This window comes from Euprymna scolopes, chromosome 31 (assembly GCF_053919585.1).
Source record: "Euprymna scolopes isolate OS-2025 chromosome 31, ASM5391958v1, whole genome shotgun sequence".
NCBI classification, from domain to species: domain Eukaryota; kingdom Metazoa; phylum Mollusca; class Cephalopoda; order Sepiida; family Sepiolidae; genus Euprymna; species Euprymna scolopes.
Window position 1 is genome coordinate 23,502,101 of NC_136512.1, and position 11,572 is coordinate 23,513,672.

Consider the following 11,572-nt stretch of genomic DNA (forward strand, 5'->3'; position numbering starts at 1 on the left):
GTTATTATTTCAGAATTCTTATTTAACATAGCAAAGGTGGGTTTTAAAAGAAACAAAAAACGAAAGAACCTTTGGGATATTGAAATATTTACGTTATTATTTCGAAATTATTATTTAACATGGGAAGATGGGGTTTTAAATAACTTAAACGTAATACAGAAATGAACGATGTAAAAAAAAAAGAAACAAAAGCAGATATTTCAAAATTTGAATTTAACTATAATAAGTATTATGCTATCTGTTCCCTACCTATAATTATGGCCAAACACTTATAATTTAGTTACTGTATTTTTTTAAATAATCAATTATAATAAACAGAACGACTCATAGAAATCTATCTATATTCTTTTTTTCATTCTAATATGCTTTCATAGAAATGTTTCTGCTATGTCAAAAGAAACTTATTTTATTTACGTCACAATTGTCACGTTCATACATAAATTTCATAGCTAATATCACATACTGACCCAACGGGTCACCAGAAGTCTAGTTTATTATACTATTAAGTGAACTGACCCCTATGCCTTTTTTTGAGCAATTTGTCTGTTTTTAACTCATCCCTGTTTCTAGTTGGCTGCCTAGTTACGGTCTGTTTTCTATTAGATTTAATCTCATATTCAATTTTATATTTCGGGAGATTGCTAGTTGCTCATTCACATTTTAATTATCCACACCAGACAATTATGATATCTTGAATTTTCTCATTAACTCATATGGAGGTGTTTTATATTTTTTTAATTCAGCATTATTCTTTTTTTTTAATATGTAAAGTGATTCAATTTGTTTTAAGTGTTACTCTATTGTACTTAACACGGTGATATATGTGTTATGCGTTGTTTTTTTTATTAAATAACACTGCACAGCTGTTAAATTCGTTCTAATTCTGTTTTACTTTGCATTATTATAGATTTTATGCGCAAGGAGCGCTAATTTACGAGTCATCCGTAAGGATTTCTTAGTTCGAAAAAACAGACTTGGTTTATTTCTTTGGGTTCCCTTTTTTTACTCGTTACAGGCATTGTCTTATGTATCATTCTGCATCTTAGTGTGCTAGATATTAAATTTCGTTTCACTTAATTATGAAGTACACTAAATACTGAACGATTATATTCGAAGAATTTGAAATGAATAACTTAATCATATTTTAATACTTTCTCTGATTTTTCTTAATTAATTTGCCCTGTTGTATTAATGTTTCGTAATTTATTTATTGCATTTTAATTGTTTCATTTTAAAAATGTTTTATAAATTTATTCTTTCTTGTTTCAGTACTTTATTTCTTTATATATTTATATATATATATATATATATATATATATATATATATCATATATTTTTTTAGATGATTTTTATTTTGTTTCTTGCCCTTTCCTTTTTTAAATCCATCGAAGTGGGTTATGTAATTTTAATTAAAAAATATGTTCCATATATACTGTAAAATAATTAAATTTGTATTCACACTTTACCTATTGATTTTTATAATGTCGGCCTCTTATTTATTCCTAAGTGAAGTATTTTGCTTCGAAATGCCACGGTCTTGAGATGTATCTCCCTTATACTTCATGTTTATTGACTTGACATACAATAAATTCATTTATGTATACAACTTATATATATATATATATATATATATATATATATATATATATATATATCATAATTTAGGAATTTAAATTTATGATTTCAAAATGTTAAATTTCAAATATAGAAATTTATTGTATGCAAGACAAAAATACAGTATATTAAAATATATTATATATATATATATATATATATATATATATAACTGTTATACAATAAATCTCTTTATTTATATAACTTATTCTCTTCCTATAGTATGCATGTGTATGTGTGGGAGTGTGCGTTGGAGTACGAGTATGTGTGTGATTTGTTGTGTTCGTGTGATCATATGTGTATATGTACGTAGTTTTACCTATGGTTCTGCGTCTAGATGAACGAATTCCCGGTCACAACACATAGTAAAATTTATTTACATTTCGTGAACGTTGTAAAAATTAATGACCCTGCTCCCGTAGAATTTTTGGCAACAATAAGTACCATCTAATATAAAAGCTTGGATATAACGGACTTTCCGTTGTATTTTAGCACGTGCCAAATTTGAACAGATTGTGTTCTGGTGCCGATTTTGCTTGCCTTGCCAAACTTTAATCGAAAAATTGAAAGCAGACATGATACCCTTTTTTTATTACGTTTAAGATGAGATTGTGGGTTAAAAACCGGGAGGAAACTTAATAAGTGATATTTAAATAGGTATTAACAATTTTATCGCATCTGTCCAGATGAGATTTCGTGGCAAATGTCCGATATTTTTTCTACATACGCATCACAACTTATCTAGGCCCAGAGACCACTCGAGGGTAAGAGTTAATGCGTGTACAGTGGTTACATTGGACAATACAGTAATCGTTAGTTATATAAATTCGGAAAATCTGTTTACTTAAATAGAACGGTTCATCAAGAACTGATCTAAGTTGGACTTGAAGACAACCATATTTTAGTCAGCTGGAAAGCAGGAAAATGGAAGACAATTCCACAGGCGTACAGTTCTAAGAAAGAAGCTTTCTCCATGGAATATACGTTTAGGTTTCGGCACACATAAAGTGTTGGGGGAATTATTGATTGTGTTTTCAGATAGATGCGTGTTTCTTGTGAACGTTTGGCGAAGGAGTACCATAGATTGGAGCTCAGTCGAGCACTTGCCATGAAAATAACGATAACGCAAAGAAAAATGGCAACATCTCTCCTGTGAGAAAAGGTTACAGGGAAGAGAAAAGGACATTCCCTACTAGGCTACGAAGTCTATTTCGAAATTTATCAAACCAGGATTATTCCTTTCTAGCAGCTCCTGCCTAGACTTTCAAAACCGGTTGGAACTCTACGGTAGTTGAAAAAAAATAACCACATAAGCAAATAATAGAATGAACTTACATACAATAATCAGCGGAATATTCGTCCCGATCAGACCGTGAATTAAAAAATACACATTTTGTAGACAAATATGGAGAATTGCTTGAGATATTACAATAAATAGAACTATATCAGAGCGTTAGATTTTTGTAGATATAATTTTATCAAAGTGACTTGTAAATCTGTTAGCACTAATTACGTAACCATCTTTTCTTAATAACTTGATAATTAGGCATGTAAATTATAAGATTCGATAGAAACGTATTACATGTCATATTTTTCCATTTTTCCATAGTTTTACGAAACTAGAATGTATCAGTAAAGAGTGCTATTAATGAAATCTAGTTTAAGAAAAAAAATAAAAACGTATGATGTTTGCAAATTATATGAGAACATTGACAAAAATATGTATTTCTACACATAAACACTCTTATTTCATTATGAAATTGAATATCTGAATGTGTTAGATGAGTTTTGATTATTATCATTCTCAAGGTTATTTAACTAAACAAGGGGAAAGTAATTTCTGAATTTATTTCTTATTCTTAGAGATATGTTGAGGGTAGACATACCTCTACTCCGTTTGAATGCCCATGTTTGTCTTGCAGATTTTTCTTTTTATATAGTTCAGTTGGTATTCATTAGTTGTGCTGGTGCGATAAGTTTTTTATTCCTCGTTTGTGTATGAAATGGCAGAATTGTTTTTCTTTTCATTTTTTGGCTGTGCCTAAATTGAAATCTCACACATGCCAGAAAATGATTAAAAATCATAGTAATTTAGTAAGACCACTATTAATTTTAAAGGAAAATGATTAAAAACATTAAAATTTTAACAGAAGTTTTAATTTTAATTTCTCCTCAGATAAAAATCAAGATATAAGAATATTAAGCCATATGTCTAGGATGCGTATTCCACTTTTATAAAAATGTCATTATATCATTTTTATCCTAAGAAACATTCTTAAATTTAAAGGAATAACGAAAATAACTGAAATTCATCGAATATTGCTTAATAGTTGTATAATGACTATGAATACACTTATATGCAAATATCTTCTTTTCTAACTTAAAATAGATATAACTTGTAACATAGCACGGACGGCTATATGGAAATACATGAGAAATGACGTCACATTTTTTGTTATATTTGCAATGTTAGCAATTATCAGATCAGTTCAAATTCTTTTAAGTATTAAAACTAATTCAGATTTACTCTCATTTTGATTATTAAATTTTTATATGAACATTGCTGGTCTGATTTGCAGAACTTATATTCCATAGAATATGGGATTGGAATCTAAATTGAAATTACTCCTTCAAAGAGTGAGATCAGCTTTGAATATTGTAAAGATTCTGTTTGCAAATATCTCATACATTGATACATTGCCTAAGCATAACCTATAATGAGTGATAAATGTAAATGTTCTCCCTTAGGTTTATACATTGTAAAAAATAAATATTGCTGATTTATTTCATTTTGCAATCAACCCCTATCTTATTATGCTTCTAAGTTTTATTCCATTTTACAATCAATCAATATCTGATTATGCTTCTAAGGTTCCCCCTTAAAAAAGACTTTTATATATATGAAATATAATGAACTAGCGGGGGTACCCGACGTTGCCCGGGTGTGTAGCGGTGGTGTAGTAAAAACGCCTTGTGGTGCGAGAAATCTAAAAGTCGAAGAGTTGCGCTAGAGAATCAGATGATTGGATTTTTTTATCGACTGTTCCTGTATAGGTGTTTAGCTAGTAAAAATTGTTTTTACTTGGTCAAAAATGGGTTAAAATTGAAAAGGCCGTTACACATTTTGTACATTCATCTTAGTTTATTTTTAATTTTTAATTTTTAATCAGCTAATGTGAAGATCATATTGGTAAAGTGGTAACGTCAACAAGTTTGAATGCTAGGACTTCGGGTTCGATTCTAGCTGACGTCACCCAATTATTTTTTTAAATCTTTTTAAATTACGACTCTAATAATGTATACGCAATCTGGACAAATGAAAATATTATATTATTATTAATTTAAGCGTATTTGATGCCCGTGCAAAGTCGGACAGTCCTCCTGCTTGTCCATTATATTTTACTGAATTAGAAATACATGAACTTTTTCAAATGGAATGGCAATATTTTCTTTTATTTAATTTATTAAAATGTTTACATGAAACTAAATTTCATTAAATTATGAGCGATAATGAAGAGTTAACAATTAATATCCGCTAGAAAAGAAAGCAATCGTATCGAATCTAACAAGCAGATTGTTATATAAAATGTTGGTAATTGCGTGTTCGTTCATTTTAGTGAAACGTAGATAAAAAAGGGAAATTATGGGCAGTGGTTGAAGATAGATGAATTTATTTGTAAATGCTTTACGAAAAAATAACAGATTAAAGCACAGTTAAGAACCTGCCATGAACATTGACAGAGAAAGAGTATCAAAGCCATTTCTCTGAGTAAGAGGGATTAGGAAGTATAAGAGGCTCTGATCACTAGATTTGGAAATCGTTTTCTTTTTTATTTTTACACTATAAATGTAAGTAAAAACCCCAGAGCAACAAGTATAAAGTAATTCGTCCTAGTCCCGCTTTAGAGAAAGAAACGAAAGTTTAACCATTGTTTGCTATGCAGTTTAGGCTAAGCATAAATAATCGTTTGCATCATCACGAGAGAAGAGACACTAAAAATGCTTATATGAAACGTGACATAGTTATATGGAATAAGTGAGAGAGAATTGCAACCTTGGTTGAAGTGAGTGTCCCTAATGATGGAGGTCTGAACAGAGTTGAAAGGGAAAAACAGACAAAATATTAAGGTCTTATGTATGATATGAAAATAAACTTAGAAGGATATCAAACATACCAGTTATTATAGGTGCCACAGAGCTCATGAAGAAGAAACTGAAGTCCTACCTAACTAATATTACTAGGAATCAAGTGCAAAAGTTATCCAGACAATTGCACTAAAAGGACAACGAGAATACTTAAAAGAGCTCTCGGTTGGATTCAATAAATAGCAGGACAATGTTGGCAGCTGGTTAGGCTGTCCCACACCCACCATTTAAAAGGAAGAAAATTAAAGAAAAATACCTGCTGTTTTTTTTGGGGACCTACCTTGAAAAAGAGTAAGAAGGGTGTAGGAGAAAATGCTCGGTACCAAAATACCAGCTATTGATCAACAATACCATCTTAGAAGACTGTAGGCAGAGGCAAAGAAACATGGATCGATTACCAGAAGGCATTTGACAGCGTGCTACAATCATGATAACTTCGGTGCTTTGAGTTATACAAGATCCACCGAGTAATTAAGCAAACACTGACCGCTCACCTTCAGATGTGGATAACCACCATATTATTAAGTCACAATGGAGAACAGACCATCAACCCTGAAGAAAAGATCAAGCAAGGAATATTCCAAGGTGACAGTTTATCTCCCTTACTCTTCTTGATGGCAATATACCCACTCAGTTTGCTCCTGAATAACAACCCGAGCGCCTACAATTTGAGTCAGGGACGCCATCGTGATCAAGCAAGAGAGTAAATATTTTGCTCTCAATGGATGAACTTAAACTGTATGATAGCTGTTACACGGATCAAGGCCAGATTCCTCAGGTAGCACACACCTTCTCCAATGATTCAGAATTGAGTTTTGCCTGGATAAATGTGCCAAATGCACATTCAGAGCTGGGAAGAAGACCCACACAGAAAATATGCAGCAAAATGAAGACATCGATATCAGAGATCTTGAAGAGCACGAGCCTTATAAGTATATCGGCATTGAAGAAAATGGTAACATACAACATGGGCAGATGAGGGAGAAGATTGGCAAACAGTATTACGTCGTGTGAGGAAGATCTGCAAAACAGATCCTATGAATAAAAATAATATAACTGCCATCAACCAGCTTGCTATGCTAGTAATAACATATAGTTTTAGTATCATTGACTCCCACAAAAATAAATCAACCGGCTAGATGTAAAGACACGGAAGCTACTAACCCTTCATAAAATAATATATAGAAATCAGCGTCTACCAAGACAGTATTTCCCCTATGGTAGAATAGGGGCGGGGGCTCTCAGAGATCAAGCACCAACATAGGGTAATAACATTGAGCACAGGCTAGTATCTGAAAAGCTCCTAGAACCACACACTCTCAATAGTTTATGAGCATCAAGAGACAAGAGCCAGCATAACACCATTAGTCACCCAGCTGACCAAACCTTTTGGTCATGTCTGTCTCAGAGTTGGGGCTGAAACACTAAACAAGCCTGCCACAAAATTAGCAATAAAGAGACGGCAGAAATATACCGGGACCTTCCAAAATGTAACCTTGAAGAGGTCGTGCAATTATTTGGGGGGGGGGGAACTTTTTCAGGAATAAATAGACAAAAAAGGTTCCTGTGACTGACTCAAGAAGGGGGCAATACTCCACTGCCCGGGAGAGGGTTACAATGGGGGCACTACACCAGAGATTGATAACCAATGCATTCTAGAAGATGACAGGTTTCAGTAATGACAACAAATGAAGATGCTGTCACATGGAATTGGAAAGTGTGAGTCATCTGGTATCAAATTGCAAGCTTCTTTGGGGGATGGCTACTACACAGCGAGACATGATAGGGTGTATAAGTACCTTCACTGCACAATCTGTAAAAATTAACACCCAGTGTTGCAGCAAGTCTTAGGAGCATCAGCCTGAAAGAACAGTTATAAATGACTTGTATACCATACATCACGACCATGTCATCCCTACAGACAGCTTTGAAAATGCTCCTGTCAAACCTGACATATTTATATGGAATAAGCAAGAAAGAGTGTCAAACTTGGTTGAAGTGAGTATCCCTAATGATAGAGATCTGAACAGAGCTGAAAAGGAAAAACAGACAAAATATCAAGGTCTTATGTATGATATGAACAGACACTGAAATCTTAGGGGCATATCAATCATATTAGTTATTATAGGTGCCACGGGGCTGATGAAGAAGAAACTGAAGTCCTACCTAACTAATATTCCTGGTGAATCAAATGCAAAAAAGATCCAGACAATTGCATTTAAGGGAAAGGTGAGATTAATAAAAAGAGGTCTCCGTTGGTTTCAATGAAAAGAAGGGGAATGTTGACAAATGGGGTGGCTGCTTCTTACCCAACATTACAATCTTCAAAGAAATAAAATTAAATTAAAAAAAAAAAACACAGCAAAAACGTTTAATTTTGTGTGACACCCAGTATCCACAAAAGTGGCACTTCCTATTGAGACATAATTGTTTTAAAAATATGTTTATAAAAATAATATCTTCTTTGCTGATGGCGGACAGAGTAGATTTCACACATATATTCCAGCAAGCCGGCCTATTTGCTTTGCCAAAGTGTCAGATTTTATGATGACCTTGCAGGTCGCCTGACGTTGTCAGGTCGTAAGGTACGCTTAAATACGGTATTTTAATTGATGTAGATTGCGCATTAATAAATATAGAGAAAATTCTCTGTCGATTATAAAACCTAATATATAGTAGTGATACCGTATCTCTCTCTTGATATATATATATATATATATATATATATATATATATATATATATATATATATATATATATGACAGCTAGATCGGAAACTAAATCATGAAACTCTTCACCCTTATGCCTTAACGACTGAGTCACTCCCCTATATATATATATATATATATATATATATATATATATATATATATATATATATATATATGTGTGTGTGTGTGTGTGTTATTTATTTACTTTTGTAAGCGATAATTTTTGAATGAATTCAATTATGTATACGTAAGTGCATTTTTACCTAAATGCGAATAGGAATAATTTTACTGTTTGCCAATTTGCTACCTTCAAAAAATGAGGAGCGCCATACATATTGTTTCGTCGTCTACGATCATCGGAGTGGATGCATCTAGCTAGATTCCAAATCCGCGCCCACAGTAAAGAAGCCTAAACCTCTGTTAATGTCCCATCTCGCCCGACTGCTTGATATCGTGATTTTATTTATGTTATTTATATGGGTTGGTGTTTGATGGTCGATCGGACGACGGCCGAAGTGTGTCGCTAGCTTTGCTTTCTTCTCTCCCTCACATTTGTCTTGGTTGTGATTTCTATTTATAATGACATCGCTCTACATTTCTTGATCGGAATTTAATTTGGTGTCTCATATTTATCTTCGATATGAAGTTTTCAGCAATTCCAATTACAATGTTAAATATAACTCTCATAGTTCATGATGTCTATTTTTCAATCGGAATATATGGTTTAAATTATCGCTAGCAATCCGGTTCACATCTGCTTTTGGCAGGCTCCGATATTTTCCGGCGTTGTCCGTTACTTATACAATACCATGCACGCACCGCACACAGTTAAATTATGACGTTCTCCAAGTGGGGATGCAATCCCCAGCAATTTTCTCATACAACGTTACGATACGTCTTCGATAAGTTTCGGTGCAAGATGGTCTGCCATGTCAATTGGTAATTCTCCTTTGATGTGAAATGTTATTCTGTGCTATTCAATATTATGTACTCTCCCAATCTTTACATTTTCTATTAAAAATGCAGTATATGCATTATCAATAGTCTAAGCCGTATTGCCTGAGAATCATGAACAAATTCTTAGATAATATTGACAAATCAAGGAGTACTAGCGTTGTTTGTTTTTTTATTTGTTTGCTATTTTCACTTTCACTCTCATGATTAGAGTGAAGCTCAGACGAGCACTTGCCATGAAAATAACGATAAAGCAGGAACAGGCTCGAAACGTTCTATTTAGTCTCTTTTATCAATTAAAATTTGTCGCATAGAACTGGCAGGAGTTTGTATATGTGGGAGAGTAAGACATAAGGAGGTTGGAACTCCCCAGGTATATTGAAAAAGAGTAATCTCCATTAAAATAATCCCTTTCTAAAAAAAGAAAAAACATCAGTAAATACACCTTAAACATCATTAAGTTTGAGACAGGATATCTGGTACGTTGAAACAGAGGCGCAGTATCATATCCGATATATAAAGGCATAGAAAGGATACTGACTGTAAATTCAACAAAATTTACTGTGGCAAAGCATGCCACACAATGAAAAACTACAAAAAAACATCGCGATAAAATTTACTAAGAAAATAAGAATGAGAAAATAGGAAGGATAAAATGGGAAGGTGAAAATGGGAAGGAGTGCAATGCAGAAAACGGTCAACAAATTCTTTTCATTACTCTCAATGCAGACGTATCAAGACACAAGTAAAGAACAAGATGCAAGAGTTCCACCTTACGGAATACAAAACACCTATTTGTTACGCCCGATAAGCATCTCAAATGAAGTTAGTCTGATTTTTCTCACGAATCAGTAGACAAGGAGAAAAACAAGTGTGATAGACGAAATCTACACTATTCTCCACTCGTCATTAAATCATAGATGGTTTGTGTGCGTGTTTCCAAGAGACGGTTGTGAGAGAACCATTACAACGTTGTGTATTTCTGATTTTTTTTCATTTGTATTATTAAACATTAACAATATATATATATATATATATATATATACATATATGTATTTATATATATATGTATATATATGCATATATATGTATATATATAAATATATATATATAAATATATGTATATATATATATTCATAATAAGGAATAACGAGTGATGGGTCGAAAATAATTTGAAGGAAACATTCTTGTTTTTGTTTTTTTTTTGTTTTGTTTTTTTGCAAAAAAACTTTTTGTATTCCAACACGTCAACACATAGGAAATAAATACAGAAAAAATATAAACATTTATATTTTTTCGTATTGATTTTTCATTCATACATATATATACATATATATATATATATATATATATATATATATATATATACCCACACGATGCAGCGTTGTTTGACTATGAAAAAATTATGTAATCTCTCACATTCTGTTAATTATATATATATATATATATATATATATATATATATATATATATACACTGGAGTAGATTGAAACAACATCAATACTATCGGTTTTAGAAATATTAAAACGGCTATATTGATGCATTTTAACAAGGTTAAGGAAACAGCTGCGAAAAGATAAAATACACTTTTTCCTTAGATATATATTTAGTGCAAGTAGAATGTGCGATTCAAAACAATATAAATGTAGGAGTGTTAAAAAAACACACATAAACACACGCACCCACACACACAAACACACGCATATATATATATATATATATATATATATATATATATATATATATATATATATATATATATATATATATATATATGCTATTCAATGTTAGAACCACATCCCAACGTTGGTTTTACATGCACACAATAATATATAATTGGTCTTCTTATCGAGCTCTCATCAATCTCTGTCTCTGTCAGGTCTACCATCAACAAATAAATTATATGTCATTTTGATTTAAGTTTGGAAGCGTAGTAATGAATATTTCTTCACTTTTGAAACCTATATACAATGGGGTAGGCGGGTAGACAGAAAGGCAGAAAGACATAGAGACGCACACACACATATATATATATATATATATATATATATATATATATATATATATATATATATATATATATGCATTGTACATACACACATACAGGAGCTGCTAGAAGAAACTTGTCCTGCCTTGATAGAGTTACA